The 10,024-nt window shown below is 37.3% G+C and overlaps 1 non-coding gene across 1 annotated transcript; it reads right to left on the minus strand.

Annotated features, from left to right (window-relative positions):
* Window positions 1-4,229: 4,229 nt before the first annotated feature.
* Window positions 4,230-4,333, minus strand: LOC115030907. Its single transcript, XR_003836510.1, has one exon. It is a non-coding gene; the product is annotated as a U6 spliceosomal RNA (small nuclear RNA).
* Between the last annotated feature and the right edge of the window lie 5,691 nt (window positions 4,334-10,024).

Raw genomic sequence — 10,024 nt, forward strand, 5'->3', positions numbered from 1 at the left:
AATATGGAATAAGGACACATGCTTCACTATGTTCATAGCAACCTTATCTATAATAGCCAGGGGCTGGAAAGAACCCAGATGTCCTTCAACAGAGGATTTGATACAGAAAATGTGGTACATTTACACAATGGAGTACTACTCAGCTATTAAAAATGATGAATTCATGAAGTTATTAGGCAAATAGATAGAACTAAAAAATATCATCCTGAGTGAGGCAACACAATCACAGAAGAACATACATGATATGCACTCACTGATAAATGGATATTAACCCAGAAGTTTGGAATACTCACGATACAATTCACATACCACATGAAGCTCGAGAAGAAAGAAGACCACACTGTGGTTACTTCAGTCCTTCTTACAAGCGGGGACAAAATACCCATGGGAGGAGATACAGAGACTTTGGGGCCAAAATTGAAGGAAAGGCCATCCAGTGCCTGTTCCACCTGGGGATTCATCTCATAAACAGTTATCAAACCCAGACACTATTGTGGATGCCAAGAAGTGCTTGCTGACGGGAGCCTGATATGGCTCTCTCCTGAGAGGATCTGCCAGTGCCTGACAAATACATAAATGGATGCTCACAGCCATCCATTGGACAGAGGACAGGGTCTCCAATGGAGGAGCTAGAGAAAGTACCCAAGGATCTGAAGGGGATTGCAGCCCCATAGGAGGAACAACAGTATGAACTAACCAGTACCCCCAGAGCTTCCAGGGACTAAACCACCAACCAAACGAGGGACACATGTCTCCAGCCACATATGTAACAGAGAATGTCCTTGTGGGGCATCAGTGAGAGGAGAGGCCCTTGGTCTTGTGAAGGTTTGATTCGCCAGTGTACGGGAATTTGCCAGGGCAGGGAAGTGGTAGTGGGTGGGTTAGTGAGCAAGGGGAGGGGGGATGTGATAGGGGGTTTTTCGGAGGGGAAATGAGGAAAGGGGATAAAATTTCAATGTAATTAAAGAAAACATCTAATAAAAAATTTTAAAAATCCATAATTGTTAGAGCAATACAAGGGCACAGAAATGTTTGGTAGTATTCAAAGGCCAAGGAAGAAATACAGCAAGAACAAGAACAAGGACTGGGCAGGGCAGGGCACCGTCCATGGTGCATATTCTATGTCACTGAAAAGGGTGTTGGAGGCTAAAATTGATTTTTAATTTAAGTTCTGTGAGATTCTTAATGTGTGTGTGTGTGTGTGTGTGTGTGTGTGTGTGTGTGTGTGTGTGAGTGTGTGTGTGTGTGTGTCTGTGTGTGTTAAGAAGCCAGTGAAGACAGAAGTTTTTGTAACCAGGACCCTTCTTGTCCCAGATATATATCTAGCTTGTTAATTATGCCTTTTCTTATAAACTAGTAAATGTAAAATATATTCTTCACATTAAGAAATATTAAATCTGGGATGAGAAAGGGGCCTCGGCTTTGCAACCAAGTCAGAGAGAAGTACAGGTAACGTGAAGACTCCCATGACTGCACTGAGAACAATCATGTACAAGTGGACCCTTCGACCTCTGGAGTCTGGTGCCACTGTCAGTAGTTGATGCGAACTGAGGCTAATTGTAGAATGCCTACTGGCATTAGAATTGGTTGTTATCATTACACAAAATTAACTCTCACAATTCCTAAATTTGTACTTCTCATAATTTATTACAAGATTTTTTTTCTAGGTCATAACAGTTTTATTGAAATGTTCTAATGTTTTTAATATGGTCAGATCAAATCATATCACAGAGTCAACCCGGTCTTGCTCATATAAGTCAGAACTAAGATACATAATGTCTCTACCTGAATCTCTCCCACTCTCCTGGACCCTAACACCACTGTACTCATGTCCTGATCAGACTACCATTTTTAAAAACTTCCATTAACCTAAGTCCTCCATAGATTTCAAACAATTGTCCAAGTTAATTATGGCACATCTTATTCAAAAATAACCCTAGGGCGTGACTGCAGTTTTCTGAGAGCTCCATGTCACTGGGGTAAGTATGTTACTATTTCAATACAAAATTACAGAATTCTTGTTGTTACTAAGATTGTTTATGGATGCATAATTAGAAACTCTTTATTGCATTTTAGAAGGTTCATCTTAGATCAGAACCATACTCCTTAGCTCCAATCAAATATACTTCAGTCACTGTATCAGCTATCCACCCCCACTACCATGGGAATTCCCATAGGTACTATATTTTAATTTAATAATAATTAAATGTTTTATTTTTTCTTAAAACTTTAACATAAACACATAATGTTACTATAATATAATTTGACTTGAGAATAAATATGCTTATGTAATATGCATATACCTAAACATTTCTTCTTAATATAAGGGTCAGCACAGTTAACCTTGAGAGATTTAGATTCCTGTTGTTATAGAGAAAGCTGTATTCATTTTGTGATAACACAATGATTGGTAAATCAGAGTACTCAAGGCCGACAGTGACACAATAGCAACAACAACAGATTTCTTTGTCAAAGCCTACTTTTTTCTTTATGTGTGTGTCAATACATTATTAATCTGCAGCAGTCATCAAAGAAAATTTTCATTTCTAAGAATAGCAACAATATTATGATCATATTTTATTTCTTAAAGAGCACATGTGAACTTCTCATATATGAGTTTGTCACATGTGAGCAAGCCTAGATTGACCTTGTGATGTAATTTGATCTGACCATATATGTTAAATATAGTAGGCAAAATTCAATTATCTAAAAAAAACAAAACAAAACAAAACAAAAAAAGCCCCTAAAACTAATGTACAGAAAAATAATAAAACAAATAAAGAAGCCTCCATAGAGAATTTTCATTTACCCAAGTAAAAACTTTAATAATGAGATGTTTATCTTTAAAAAACAAGTCTTCTTTAAACTAATGTAGTCTGTCTGAATCTCTCAAGTTGCAACTTGATATTTTAAAAGCCTGGTTAGATGCATTATGTAAGAATTAAGATGTAGGCTTCTTTTTATCCTCATAATACAATAGCTAAGTTGGTTACCTTTCCTGATGCAATGAAAAAAAATATCCTGACTCTCCTTGGGGACTCCCAAAGACTGAAGCACCAACCAAAGAGCATACAAGAGCTAAACCTAGGTCTCCTTACATATATGCAACAGGCATGCAGCTTGGTCTTCACACGGGTGCCCCTGAAACCTGGGGCAGTTGATGTCCCTGAATCTGTTGCCTGCCTGTGGAGGCAGGTAGGATTCTAAGGAAGGCATGGTAGTAGCAGCAGCAGAGACAGAGCTGTGCTTAGGCAGGAAGAAAACACAGAGAGAGACCAGGAATCAGCCCAGACCATAAGTCTTTCAGATGCAGCCACATTGACCACATTTTCTAGTGTGGCTGCACCTCCTAAAGACTCCACAAATTTCTTACCGTGTCCTCAGCTGGGAACTAAGAGTTCAAAGTATGAGTCTGTGGAGGCCATTTCACACTCAAATTATAACAGTAAAATTTGATAATAATATGATATTGTTTAAAATATTTATAATTATCTATTTTGTAACTGTAGCTGTTTCTGAACACCTCTTTCTAATAATTTTTCAAACTCCAAATTAGTATGCTCAATCTCAAAGACACCTATCACAAACTGTCAATTTGGAAATTTTATTGGATCTATGCAACAAAGACTAACCAAGCCAAAGCCACACCTTAAAATTAATTCCATTCTACATTATAGCATTGTTAAGAACCTATGGGGTAAACACAGTTTTCTTAGAGTCAATTAAAAACTTAGGTGTTTTCACTTTATTTTAATTTTTTCATCACAGCATATTAATACTGACTTTTCATCCAAATATATACCTTTGGTTTGCATAGAAAGTCTTACTTTTTCCTATTAATTTAGTTATTTATTCATTTTACATCCTGATCACAGCACCCCCTCCTACTTCACACATCACATGACTCCTTTCTTCACTGCCCTCCTCCCCTTCACCTCTAGGAACAGGGAGGTCCCTTCTGGTGAATCAACCTACTCTGGCACCTCAAGTCACTGCAGGACTAAGTGCATTCTTTTTAAAATGAGGCCAGAGAAGGCAGCCCAGGTGGCAGAACAAGATGCACAGGCAAGCAACAGATTCAAGGACAGAACCCACTTCAGTTATTGGGGGCCCACATGAAGACCAAGCTGCATGCCTGCTATAAATGTATGTGAGGCCTAGGTTCAGTATGTTCTTTGGCCAGTGGCTCATTCTCTGGGAATCCCCAAGGGTCCAGGTTAGTTGACAAAAAAAATATGGAACATTTCACAAACTTGCATGTCATCCTTGCAAAGGGGCCATGTTAATCTCTGTATCTTTCCAATTTTAGTTTATCTGCTGCCGAGGTGAGCACTCCAGTCTCCACTTCATTCCATTGCCATCATTTCACATCACTAATTTTATTTCTATTGCGTTTTATATGAGGATATATTACTATCTCATCATCCAATAGTTTTAAATAACTAAATTTCATTTACCTGTATTTGATGTCCTATAAATAACTCTTCTGCACTCCAAAACTCTAAGAATGCTCCACTACATACTATGTTTCAATGTTGAATGGTATGCCAAATGAATACCAAGTCCATCTGAATCATCAGTAGGTTTTCTCAAAATTACCAGCACTTGATAAAAAAAAAATGTTATTGCTATTTAAGACTTTCAACTTGATGGGATTCAGAATCACTATGGAAGCATGTGAATATTTCTTTGAAGAAAATTCTAGAATAAGTTAACTGAGGTGGAAAGATCCAATCTAAATGTGGATGACGCCATTCTGTGGATTGTGTCCTGGACTGAACCAAAAAGAGAAGGTGACTCAGCAGAAGTATTCCATTCTCTCTCCTTCCTGACTGAATCAGCTAGCTGCTTCAAGATTCTGAGGCTACAACTTCCCCAAAAACGGAACATACCTCAAAATGAGAGCCAAAATAAGCCTTGTCTTCTTCAAATTGTTTTTATCAGGTATCTTGTCCTAGCGCGAGTAAAGCATCAAATACATAACCAGAATAGGAAACGGAGCCAAGACATGACTTGTTCTTAAGATACTAATGGCTATGAACATAGTGGAGCATGTGTCCTTCTTACCGGTTGGAACATCTGGATATATGCCCAGGAGAGGTATTGCAGGATCCTCCAGTAGTACTATGTACAATTTTCTGAGGAACCTCCAGACTCCAGAGTGGTTGTACAAGCTTGCAATCCCACCAACAATGGAGGAGTGTTCCTCCTTCTCCACATCCTCCCCAGCATCTGCTGTCACCTGAATTTTTGATATTAGCCATTCTGACTGGTGTGAGGTGGAATCTCAGGGTTGTTTTGATTTGCATTTCCTGCATGCATTTGCATAATCCTGATGATTAAGGATGTTGAACATTTTTTCAGGTGCTTCTTAGCCATTTGGTATTCCTCAGGTGAGAATTCTTTGTTTAGCTCTGAGCCCTATTTTTAATGGGGTTATTCGATTTTCTGGAGTCCACCTTCTTGAGTTCTTTGCAAACTTTATATGCTTCAGTACAGGAGAACTCCAGGACCATGAAGTGGGAGTGAGTGGGTAGGAGAGTGGGGAGGGTGGGGGAGTTTTGGGATAGCACTGGGAATGTAAATGAAGAAAATACCTAATAAAAAAATTAAAAAATAGATACTAATGGCTGTTCCCGCCAATTATGAAGAGTTCTAAGGATCCACAACTTTGTCTGATGCTCTATGTTCTCAAATATCCTTATTCTATAATAGGTTTAGAAGCTCATACTCTCAACTTCATGACTCTATATGATTTAAATGAGGTCATTCTCCATCAATTTTGTTCCATGAGCTTCTTTTTTCATCAAAATAACAAGCAGTATCATTCAGTTAGTGTCTGGAAATTGTTTTTAGGAACTTAGGAAACTTCATATTTAAGAGAATCCTGTTGCAATGGATAAGTAGGTTATAAAATGTCAAATTTTCTCACAGTTCATAAACTCCTTGCAATAGTCAGCAGAACTAAATTCTTGTCTATTTTCTTTGAAATAAGGTATCTCATAGGTATGTATCTTATTCAAAGCACAGGACATGTAAATATTATTCATAGTTGCATCAGGTGAATGATCTAAATTTTGGAAAAATCCATCTGAAGTACATATGCTTTGACTGAGTCATTCTACTTATTTGCTTTTCTAGAAGTCTGTTACTGATGAATATTGAAGATCTTCTCTTAGTTCAAAAACAAACAAAAAAAAAAGTAGTAAGTAGGTGACTGAATCAATAAAAGTTCAACATCTTTCCAAGTACTGTTAGAGATAGCATTTTACATGACTACTGGATTTTATATGAAATCTTATAGAGATTGAGCTAGACATATCTTATTGTGTGCTAAATTACTAAGTAATAAACACGGCTAGAACAATACATATACTTTTTACAAATTAATCAAATAGTGGTTGTGTAAAGCACTTTCCTACTTACCCAAGTTTCTTGGCATAATCTTTGTTTGTTTGTTTGTTTGTTTGTTTGTTTGTTTGTTTTTCAAGACAGGGTTTCTCTGTATAGCCCTGGCTGTCCTGGACTCACTTTGTAGACCAGGCTGGCCTCGAACTCAGAAATCTGTCTGCCTCTGCCTCCTGAGTGCTGGGATTAAAGGCATGCACCACCATCTTAAAATGCATATCTTTCTGGTTTTAGTGTAATAAATCTGTAAGTTCTCAAACTTGGGGTTATTAATATGGAATGCTTTGTAGATTACAGTTTTAAAAGTATGAGAATTTAAAACTAATATATCCATACATTAATTATCACGACTTTTTATACTTGCTATAGATTTCTCATATAAGTAAATGACTAGAAATGTGTCTGGGATTGCATTACCCAATGTGGATGCAACGTATAAGACTCAGCATTGAAATGTGTCTGGATAGCGAGGATACAGCAAAAATCATGTGACTATGGCAGGAATATAGTGTTGCTGAGTTGGCACAGATGCTTAGGAAAAGATGTTAATTCCAGGAGGTTTGTAAGTAGGAAAGGAGAGGGTTAATGGTGGAAGCCTTGCAGGCAGATGGAGAACTTAAGAACATACTGAGATGGGAATTTAGCTGAGTGTGGAAGGTGACAAACTAGAGACTCAGACCAGAGGATTTTCAGACAGGCTAAAGAACTAGAAAGAAATGACAGTCTGTGGTGAGCCTGAGGGTTTGTGCTGAGATGAATCAGAGAAAGTGATTTGAAATGAAACTGTAACGATAGATTGAAATTACAAAGTCTATAATTTTACTAAAGCATTTGTATTTTTTTCTGCCTTAGATACAGCAAAAAATGTCATATTTTAGGTACTAAAGAAACAACAATACACAGCAAACTATCTTAGTTTATCCCACTTCCTATTACCTAATGCCACAGGGTCTTTAGAATTCTGAAAATATGAACATTTATTTATCTCAATTTTAGATTCTTTGAGTCCAATATTGAGATGGTGTTCTGTTTTGCTGTTCAGTCTGTTTTGGAGAGACCTCCTAACTGCAATACCCTCACAGCTCAGAAATCGAAAACAATACTTCTCTGGATGTGCTTTTATAAATATCTCTCTCATCCATTAGGGAGAGCTCTCATAGTTACATGTGTCCTAGAAGTCCTCTACTTGATTCTAGGACTGTACATTCTAATATAAAATTTGAAGAGATATGTTTAACTCATAATAATTGCCTTATAAAATCCAAACATTATTTTAAATATTGCCTTGATGAGGGAACTGAATGGAGAATGGAGTAATGAGAGAATTAAAAAAATAATTATTTTATTTTCTCTTGCAAAGTTATAAAATTACTTATCATAGGGAGTAAGAAGGTGATCCTATCTGAGGATGAACTCACCATTAATTCTTAGTTCATGATCATCCAGAGATAGGAAGGGAAAGGTCTTAAGAAAGAGTCGCAGGCTAAAAAGGACAATTAACAAGTGGAGCAGAGCTAGTGTAGTGACAAGCTGGCTAGAGTACGGGACAGGGAGAAAGAACCTATATGTGGAGAACTTCTTATGTAGGAAGAGCTTCACTGAACTCATTTGATCAGACACTGAAAGTTCACAAAAAAAAAAAAAGAGGAGTGAATGAATATTCATGTCATGGAAATTGACTTTGGGTCTACAGATTGTTGTGATACCTCCATATTTTAGCATGAAAAATCTAGATCAAAGAATCTAATTCCAACAAACCAAGTCATAAGTGAACAGGTAAGTCAGGTCTGGACTAGGCTTCAGCATGATGTCCTGTGACTTATTTGAAAGTACACAAAACATGATATGTTATTAGCTGAGCGATAAGAAAAGGAGGAGATAGAAATTGGGTGTGCAGTTTTAGGGTTAAAAGATCTCCCACAAAGTGACCAGTTTCCTTCTTGTCTAAAAGTGTGGGATGCCCTTAGGCCTGTCAGCAGCATTAGTTTTGCCAGAGGCCAGAGTTTCCAGACCTGCATGAAGCCAAAATATTTCCAGGTTTGACATGGCTGGAGACCAGGGATCCCAGAGGCTGACTTAGGTTTTTTCTTATCTCTCTTCCCCTAAGGAAGCAACCCTTTTCTGTAACCCACACTGAGGAGGTTAATAAAACCTGGAGGCACCTGGAAACCTGAGATGGACATGGGTGTGAGAAGCTTAAATTCTCACCCTTACAAATCCCCTCTTAGTAAAACCTTATAAATACAGGAACAGCTTCCCTCAGTGGTATCCCACCACTCAACCTCTACCTGCCTGTTGGAGATTTCTGCCTTTTTCTCTCTCTTATGTTTCCTATAATAAAATACACTTTCTACATTTCATCCATTGCAGTCCATGAATTTCATTCTTTACGTTTGCAAGAGAAGTCATCCCAGTTGGAGAGAAGCTTGAAGTGATGATTCTGAAGTCAGGGATGGGATGAGGACAACCACTATCCTCACTCCTTTTCAATATTGTGTTCAAAATAATTTCTGGCACAGTAAGGCAAGGGAAGGAAATTAAATGGATATAAATATGGGGAAAATGATATTTATTTGCATATGACATGATACTATATATTAAATATCCTCGAAACTCTACCAGACAGCTTCTGGAAATGATTACTTTACAAAAGTGGCAGGAAACAGAATCAACTATCATAAATCAAGGTTTTCTATTCCCCAAGGACAAACGTGTGGAGAAAGGGATCCCAGACACACCCCATTCAAAGTTGCCTCAATGATAGAATAACACACCAGGGAAGAAACCTAACAAGGGAATGAAGTGCCTCTACAATGAAAATATTAAATCTCAAAAAAAAAAAAAAAAAAAAACCATGAGGAGAAAGACACTAGAAAATGGAAAGGTATCCTAGATTAAAAACTTTGTAGGATAATATTGTGAAAATAACTGTTTTACCAAAAGCCATTTAAATACTCAATGCAATCCCAATCAAAATTCCCATTTCATTCTGGACCAGATAGTTAAATCAATTTGAACAACCCTAACAGTGCTGAAAGAATCACTGTGCTAGATTTTAAGATAGATTACAAAGTCATTTTAATCAAAACAATATAACTGTCACAAATATAGGCATTTAAGCCAATGGAACAAAATTGAAAACTAAAACATGAATACATATAACTTCAGCCATTTAATATTTAATAAATATGTCAAAATATAGGTTGAAGAAAAGAAAGCATCTTCAAAAATTTGTTCATGGAATACTGAATGTCCTCAGGCAGTATGAAATTAGACTGTTCCTATCACCTTGCACAAAATCTAATTCCAAGTGGATCAAAGGCCTACATATGAAATCTGAAATTGCTAAACAAAACACAGAAAGTATCTTAACCCTAACCCTCACCCTCTAACCCTAACCCTAACCCCAACCCCAACCTGAACCCCAATCCCTACCCCAACCCTAACCGTAACTCTAACACTAACCTTAACCCTAACACTAACCCTAAGCCTAGAAAGGTCTTTCTGAATAGTACTTTCTTTGCCCAAAAATTAAGACTAAATAACAACTAGTATTTCATAGAACTAAAAATGCTGCTGCAGCCTTAAAGAAACAAAAAGAAGCCCATAGCATGTA

This window comes from Mus caroli, chromosome 4, assembly GCF_900094665.2.
Source record: "Mus caroli chromosome 4, CAROLI_EIJ_v1.1, whole genome shotgun sequence".
Classification (NCBI taxonomy): Eukaryota; Metazoa; Chordata; class Mammalia; order Rodentia; family Muridae; genus Mus; species Mus caroli.